This window comes from Dermacentor variabilis, chromosome 2, assembly GCF_050947875.1.
Source record: "Dermacentor variabilis isolate Ectoservices chromosome 2, ASM5094787v1, whole genome shotgun sequence".
Lineage (NCBI taxonomy): Eukaryota > Metazoa > Arthropoda > Arachnida > Ixodida > Ixodidae > Dermacentor > Dermacentor variabilis.
In genome coordinates, this window is record NC_134569.1 from 37,393,999 (window position 1) to 37,403,296 (window position 9,298).

A 9,298-nucleotide genomic window follows, 5' to 3' on the forward strand; every position below is an offset into this window, starting at 1 on the left:
CAGTTATTGTCAGAGACGAGATATTTGGTAAATATCATGGGAATGAGTTCAACCAACTACATTGCAGTTCAGCAGTGCCCTTTGACATTTGGTTTAATTGCTTGCCGCATTCGAAAATTTCCTCCGACCGTTGTACTTGGATCTATAGGCCGCCAGTCCCCTTCGAGACCATTTATTGCCAAATGTAAACGCAGTTACGGTCATTATACCACTCCCTGCGTTTCGGTACTGATTTAGAGTGCGCACAATTTTTGGCGTATATGGCGTAAATGCTGGCGTAAATGCACCAGCACCTGAGTGCCGCAAGCTTGTTTACGTATGCACGTATGTCCCCGGCTCTTCATTCACTTAAACATATATGCTGTGTTATTAACTATAAAAGCGCTTAATTTGAGAACATTGCGAGAACACGCATATATTTGCGCATATGATCAGCGTTACAAAGCCCATATGCGCGGCAAACTGCGACCGGAATAGAAGATGCGTATATATATTTATACGATCTGTTATTGCAGCTTTTGGTAGAAGGCTAGCTCTCACATTTTGTACGCAACTTCATAATGCGTACAGTTTGCGTGTTCAATAAAGTATTGTTAGCTGAAACTTTATGAGTACGAGCGCTCATTCAGACAGCTTAAATTTTCTCACAATATACGGATGTTCAGATAACAAAAATACGGAATTCTCTCTGTTTCGTCCAAAACAGTGTATAGCCGTTATATGATTACAGTGAAAATGTCCGTAAAGCTGAATACGGAGAGCACTTTCCGTATATTAACGGCAGATTTTGCCGTATTTTTGAAATATGACATACTTTCCGTATTTTTATCTGCAGTTCTCCGTATAATGACAGAAATCCCCCGTAAAATTACGGAAATTTTTTACAGTGTAGTCAACACCGCGCTTCGCGCGAGCCGGCGTATGTCTGAATTGGCTCCGTAAGCGTGTTCGGCTCCGTACGCGCTATGCGTCATCGTTTGACGTTCGCCGCAAGCGCATGTTTATCGCGGAAGCCGACTATATAACCGCTTGCCAGAGTATAGGCATGCGCATTCAACATGGAAGGAGAAGAGAGTGATACTACCGATACAGAGAGCTGTGTTTATGGCTGTACAGAAATCGCAAGACAATGTGCCCAACAATGATGAATAAAGAAGTTTAATAATTCTGCATAACTTATGGTATATATCATTGATAAGCAATTTTCATAACTACACAAGGCACACGTACATCATAACCATAGGCTAACCAAAGCATATCCATAAGTGAAACCGTAACCATAACCATAGTCTAAATCATAAAGGATAAACATAAGCTAAACGTAAGCATATCCATAACTTAAACCATAAGCATATCCATAAGTTAAACCGTAAGCATATCCATAGGCTAAATCATAAAGCATAACCATAAGCTAAACCGTAAGCATAACCTTAAGCTAAATCATAAAGCAAAACCATAAACTATATCATAAGCATCAACGAACCTTTTCGCTTCGAGATATCCAGGCTTAACCTTAGCTAAGCCCCAGCCAATTTTTTTTTATTTTATTTTAGGTCATCATAGAAGGTGCAGTAAAAGATCGAGATGCTTGCGACATTTCCATATCCCTATACTGAAGGAAAGTCCTCTACCTTGTTCAGGTACAATAGAAAGGCCAGGGAATAGGTATCACAGAAAGAGCAGCGCTTCAAGACGGGACGCAAAGGAGGAAGCACATGCACACTGCGCTGTGGTTCCTCCTTTGTGTCCCGTCTTGAAGCGCTGCTCTTTCTGTGATGATGAACCAAATAGCCCGTCAGTCAATCCTTGCGAGAATAGGTATATTCTATATAAAACATAGGCACAGCTTCCCAAGGGCTCTAGCGTTGATGACTGGAGCGTTGATGACTGTCAGCGTGACCTGCAAATGGGCAGATCAACAGTATGGGGATAAAGATTGATGCATGAATTTTGTTGCAGAGAGGAGCTGACTTCAAACGTCTTTGAAGTTGGCTGTTCTTAAGCCAATCTGTCACGAACTCATATGAGAGCCATCAGCGAAGTGAAACTTTCCTGAAGCGTTTCAATCAAATGCTACGTAACATGCAATTTTAGATATTCCCAAGTGCCCCGCAAGGAACTCCTAACATTCTTCTCCCATTCCAAAAGTATATTGTATACTGTATTGTCCTTTTTTTTTTCAATTCATTACGCTGCCTTTCCGATAAGTCCCCTAACTATTGCAAGCCCATATTTTACTCGAAGTGACCATGCTTTAAACCTCGCACCTTTCAACTCGCGCACTGACATATTCAAATAGTTTTTTTTTTCTAACGCACTATTTATCATTGGAATTCATTACCTGGCATTGTTTGGTCATTCTCATTGTCTGAATTGCCGAAAGCCCTAGCATAATTGTATAATCAGTCATGTTATCCCTATGGCGCTCAGACCGACAGTGTTTTTCTGGCTTTGCATATTTCTTTTTCTTTATTTGTTCTTGTACACTGTGCGGTTTCTATTTGCTACTTAATATGCAAACGTGTTTATTCTTTGCCCACTCCTGCTATAGCCCAACAGGGCTGCAGTATGAATAAATAAATAAGTAAATAAATAAATACGTGATTAAGTATTGTGTGTTCGCGTTCTGCACCGCATTTTCCAGCATAGCAAATACTTTCCTGCCAGGCAAGACGATTTTATCATTACCCAGTTTGCTACTACATTGTCCCAGTTTTTATCACACCATCTCCAGAATTGGCCCACAAAGAGTGCATGCAACCGAGTTTTGATGACGCACCCATGCAAGTTCCTTTATTTCAAAGGGCTAAAATTAGACGCCATCCCATGTTTTTTCGTGTGGATTAGTTAACGCGCCTATCGCGTTGCGGGCTTTTGCAACATTCTTTACTAAGTTGTGTAGTCGATGGAAATCAATAATTTCATGGCCATTCGGCACTGCACCCAGCCTTGGCTGCCCAAAAATTAACAACGTATTGAGTGTCAGTACGAGTTGACATTATTTGAAATTATCCGAGTCTTGTCTGTAGTGTGCGAATCGTTTGCTGTATCCAGGCGGCTTTGAGCCCTTGTTCATTTCCCTTCCGACTTGCCCTAGCAGAGGGTCCACAGGGAACCGTTTGTCTAACCGGTTTGGAACGGCCCCTCCAATAAATTGTGGTTCGGTTTGTGGGGTTTCGAGCACCCGCAATGATTGTGCAACGCCGCTGCGTTGCGTTTCCGACAACTCCACGTCCCTCGCCTCCCTGCCTGGACGGGTGGCAGCAGGTAAAAAAACACTGTCACTCGGCAGTCATCCCGCCCATGAGGAGGTCCACGGGCTTCCCCCGTTGGTCGACATTTTGGCGAGACCCTGGCCCTTCCTTGCGTACGCTCTGGGTGCGCACGCGCAGTACAGGGCCTGGGGAGACCATACCCAGGCTTCGCAAGGTACGCAGACCTTCCTTTCTGCCGGCAGCGGCCCGATGGTTACTTCTGCTCGTTGGTGTCCCAGTCACGGCGGGCGCATCCACTTTTTGGTAGCCTCGATGTCCCGAGGCAGCGCCTTCCGATCGTTCCCCCGCGTCCGTTCCTCTGGTTGTTTCTGTTTGTTTTTGTTTTTCTACTGCGAGGTGCGCGATGGCCAGCACTTGTCGTAGGATAGGGAGCCTCTCTAGACTGGGTTCTTTGCAAGGGCGTAGCCAGAGGGGGGGGGGGGGGGGGGGGTGTATGGGGGTTCAGCTCCCCCGCGCCGAAATTTTTTCGTGCTGTGCATGCACCGTCGACCAAAGCAACCCCCGGAGCCGGAAATTCTGTGATCTGTGATTGCGCAACATGTTTAGTTTCCTTGTGTGACGCATTACATACAGTTACTTTTTCTTGGATACGTAGATTTATTGGAGACTTATACGTATCTTTAAATATCTTGTTGCGAGGTATTGTGTATACTTGCAGTGAACTTTCTTTCCAGTGACACTTTTTTGCCCTTTATCGAGCATTTGTATATTCCATTGTATCTTCGCATTTCTAATGAACGAGGGCGAGTTAAATGAAAGTGAGCCAACCCATCCCGCGCAATAATGGTTCAGTTCATTATCTGCGAGGCGTGCGCGTAGCACACAGGCATCTCTCATTTACAAAAGTGACACGCAGGTGTAAGGATAAAGGTTCGTTAATGCTCTCATACACTGGGTTGAGCATGGCTGCGTGATATAATGGACACTCCAACAAAAGTTGAACAGTGTGGTGTCGTGAGGTTTTTGACAGCTGAAGGTATTTCCCAAAAAGAAATTAGTCGCCGTATGGCTGCCGTGTACATTGAACATTGCATTTCATTGGCCACTGTGAAGCGTTGGAGTAAACGGTTCATAAAGGACGTGAAAGTTTCAAAGACGATCCAAGACCGGGCCAATTAGCCATCGTGCAATTACCCCCAATAAAATTGCAAAGGTTGATGAGCTGATCAGACAAGAACGTAGGATAAGCATCGATGACCGGCAGAGCATGTGAACATCAGTCACGGTTCGGTTCACGCCACAATTCATGAACATCTCGGTTATCGGCTCTTGCGTGCGCAATGGATGCCCAAGATTTTGAACCACCGCCAGAAGACGGAGCGGTTCTGCGCTGCCTTGACTCACCTGATCCGGTGGTATCAAAAAGAGGGTGATGACTTCTTGTCTGCAATTGTGATCGGGGACGAACCATGGTGCCACTACTAAGAGCCTGAAACACGACGGCAAAGCTTACAGCGGAAACATTCGAATTCGCCACCCACAAAGAAAGCAAATGACGTCATTTCTGGCGGAAAGGTGGTGTTGACTTTTTTTTTTTCGATCGTCAGGGGTCATTACTGATAGAATTTGCTAAACCCGCAGACACTATCAATCGTTTCCTTTATTGTGAAATGCCGGATCGGCTGCGTGTCGCAATCAAGAACAAACGACGTGGAAAATTGACGAATGGGGTCATCTTGTTCCACGACATGGCTATGGTGTTGGGCTGCTGAGCACGAGGTCGCGGGATCGAATCCCGGCCATGGCGGCCACATTTCGATGGAGGCGAAATGCGAAAACGTCCGTGTACTTAGATTTAGGTGCATGTTAAAGAACCCCAGGTGGTCGAAATTTCCGGAGTCCTCCACTACGGCGCGCCTCATAATCAGAAAGTGGTTTTGGCACGTAAAACCCCATAATTTAATGTGTACTTGTTCCACGACAATGGCTGTCCCCACGTCGCTGATGTGGTTGATACAAAACTGGCAAAGTTCGAATGGGAAACGCCGCAACATCCGCCATACAGCTGAGACCTGTCGCCTTGCGACTTCCACATTTTGGGACAAATGAAAAAATCAGCTCACGGGAAGCAGATTCGTGTCGGACGATGACGTGAAAGAGTCAGTTGCAGACTTTTTGGAGCAGCAACCCAAGGAGTTTTATGAGACGGGAATCATGCGACTCGTTAGTCAATGGAACAAATATCTAAATACTCATGGAGACTACATTTAAATAAAGTACCCCGTTTGTCATAAATTCGCATTGGCCCACTTTCATTTGATTCGCCCTGGTATATTTTGCAGAACGGCTTTGTAATACGTGCTCTCTGTTGGGACAATAATTTCGGTGCAATTACGCACGATACACGACCGGTGACAGTTGCTCCTGCGCAAGACATTGGAATTAATGACAGCGTCATTGAGATCTTTCCCTGGCCGTTGCATATGTACGAAAATGTAAGCAAGGTTCTTGAATGACAAAGTTTCATTAACATATTTGTCCTCAACTTGTTCATTTCATGGCCTTTACATTTTTCATATCAGTGCGATGCATTGCTTTGCTGGTTTCGAACTGATATAGTTCTAAAGTTCGTGTGATATTTTCTTTATTTATTAAGTACACAGAAACATGGAAGCATTGATATCAGTTATTTTGGGCACAATTTTCGGCACATACGAGTATATTTTTTTATGAAGAAATATATATATTTTACTTGTTTTGACAGTGCGTAGCATTCAAGGATTTGTTTGCAGCATCTTTGGCAATGGCAATGCAATTATTATTCATGTATTTGATCCCTCGACAAATTGTTTAAGGGGAAGCTTTAGCTCAGGCGAAACTCCGACGCGGCCTATTCAAATACATGTAAAACGCAGAAACGCTTTTCCGAGATAACCTCTGGATCGCTTTTGATGAAATTTGTTGCACTTGAGAGCAAAAGGTAAATTCTACTATCTGTTGGAAGCGGAATTTCGATTTAGGGCCTGAATATTGTTTAAAATATCTTGAAATATTCGAAAGTGCGAAAGAAATAGAAGCGCGACGTTTACAAACTAATAGCTTTGCATCAAGGACAGATATCGCGGTTCAGTAAACGGCATCTATTACAAGAGTCAAAGCGGAAAAATTTTGGTATGTCAATTCGTATCTTACGTGAATTGGTTACGTGGTGTACAAGGGTTCTGCCAAAGCCGTATTTCCATAATACTAAATTTTTTCAGATTCATGTGTAACATATCAATTTTGTCCACTGTAGATGTGCTATCAGTTGCGATTCACAGAATTGTGATATTATTTTTCATTGTTGAGTTAAAGAGTTTTAAACGTGATAGTCTCGTTTTCTGGAAATTTCCAATTTTTGCCGATTTTTAATAAAGAATTGACAACCTAAATGAAGAATTCGAAACCATAAGTCAGAAGAATTCACGTTTTTATTTTAAATTCAACAGACCTCATCAAATTTGGTGCAGTGGTTGCCGAGAAAAACGAATTCACCTTCTACGTGTATTTAGATAGGAGCACCCGAGCTAAAGCTTCCTCTTAAGAGGAAGCTTTAGCTCGAGTGCTCCTATCTAAATACATGTAAAAGGAGAATTCGTTTTTCTCGGCAACCACTACACCAAATTTGACGAGGTTTGTTGTATTTAAAAGACAAACTTAAAATCTAGTGACTGTTGGTTTCGAATTTTTGAGTTAGGTCGTCAATTTTTTATTAAAAATTGGCAAAAATTGTAAATTTTCAAAAAACGAAACTATCAAGTTTACAACTCTGTAACTCAACCACTAAAAACGATAATACAATTCTGTGAATTGCATCTAATAGTACGTTTAAATTGGACAAAATTGATATGTTACACATGAATATAAAAAAATTTAATGATAGGGAAATACAACTTTTGCAAAACCATTGTAACCAACGTAACAAATTCACGTAAGATGTAAAATGACATATTGAATTTGTCCGCTTTGAATGATCTAATGGATGCCGTTTACAGAACCGCGATATCAGTTCTTGATGCAGAGTTATGAATTTGTAAACTTCGTGCTTCTATTTTTTTCAAACGGTCAACTATTTGAAAATCGTTTTAAGAAAATACAAGTCATAAATCGAAATTCCGCTTCCAACAGTCACTAGAATTTAACTTTCTCTTTCAAATGCAACAAATTTCATCAAAATCGGTCCAGGGGTTATCTCATAAAAACGTTTTTGCGTTTTACATGTATTCGAATAGGCCGCGTCGGAGTTGGCCCCGAGCTAAAGCTTCCTCTTAAGAGGAAGCTTTAGCTCGAGCCAAACTCCGACGCTGCCTACTCAAATACATGTAAAACGCAAAAACGTTTTTCTGAGATAACCCCTGGACCGATTTTAATGAAATTTGTTCCATTTGAGAGAGAAAGAATTCTAGTGACTGTTGGAACCGGAATTTCGATTTAGGGCCTAAATTTTCATTAAAATATTTTCGAAAATTCGAAGGTTCGAGAAAAATGGAAGCACGAAGTTTACGAATTAATAGCTCTGCAGCAAGAACAGATATCGAAGTTCTGTAAACGGCATCCATTAGGTCGTTGAAAGCGGACATTCTCAATATGTCACTTTATATCTTACGTGAATTTGTTACGTTTTTTACAAGGGTTCTCCAAAAGCTATATTTCCATATTACTACATTTCTTAATATTCCTCTGCAACATATCAATTTTGTCCTCTTTAGTTGTACCATGAGATGCAATTCACGGAATTGTGGAATCATTTTTTGTTGCTTAGTTAGAGAATTGTAAACTTGATAGTTTCGTTTTCTGAAAATTTTCGATTTATGCCTATTTTTTATAAAAAAATTAAAGACTTGCATACAAATTTTATAACCAACAGTCACTAGATTTTACGTTTTTTTTTTTCTTTTAAATGCAACAAACCTCGTCAAATTTGGTGCAGTGGTTGCCGAGAAAAACGAATTCTCCTTTTACATGTATTTAGATAGCAGCACCGGAGCTAAAGCTTCCTCTTCAGGAGGAGGCCAAGCTGCAACGCGAGCCCCCTCCGAACGAAATTTCTGGCTATGCCACTGGTTCTTTGCTCCGCATTTCTCTGTCGCGGTGCGCCGTTATGGACCAGCGGCGATCATGTGGCTATGTTGTGTAGCAATCGCATTCCAATTCGATCGTTTTGTTAAACATGTGTTGTGTCGAAACCCAGCCTAATAAATCTCCAGTGCTTGCCTGGAGAGCTTCGCCTAGGGTCTCCCTTTCTGTGTGCGCGGTCTCGCCTTCCCCTACAACAGGCCGGGAGCACGCGCGCGTCCTGCATGCATGGAGGCTCTAACCCGCGCTAGTCGTTTGGTGCACACGACCCGCGCATGCGTACCGAGAGCAGCGGTGCGAGAGAGACCACACGTTTCACGATTGACCGAAAATGGTTCGGTTCGGTTCCAGTTCGGCTTGATGCCCTCCCCGGCACTGTTCCATTACATTTTTTCTGCATTTGCTTTCGAACACGTCTGGGCATTTTCCGCCATAACTTTACGTCATGCACCGCCCGACCCAATGTGCAACAAACGAACAAATACGGTTGTCCAGTCTACTGGTTGATCGTACCCTCGTTTGCAGTAAAACTGTTCACTGATGATTCAAGACATGGAACTCTCTGGACAACATAACTTAGTTGCGAACATGCACTGAACAGTTCTGAACTTAATGCGTGAGAAATGTAGCCTAAATTTAATTAAGTCTGCAAGTCAACAGTATTGCTTTACAGTAACATTTTACTGCGAAGAGATAAAAAGAACTATAAAAACGGTATAAGGTATAAGGATAAAGAAGTATAAGACAAAAATAAAAATGCCACAAATTAAGTTTGTAACAGAGCCAATGCATGCACAAATCAAGAAAAAAATTTTTGCAATTCCCAAGTGAAAATTGCTAAACTACTGCAGTAGACCCCACCAAGTCGGACCTACAGCAGTCATTGGGTGGGACCTAACTAGCGTGCAGGAGAATCTTCGCACCTGCTCAGAGCACAGTATCACACACGTGCAGAAAAATACACAACA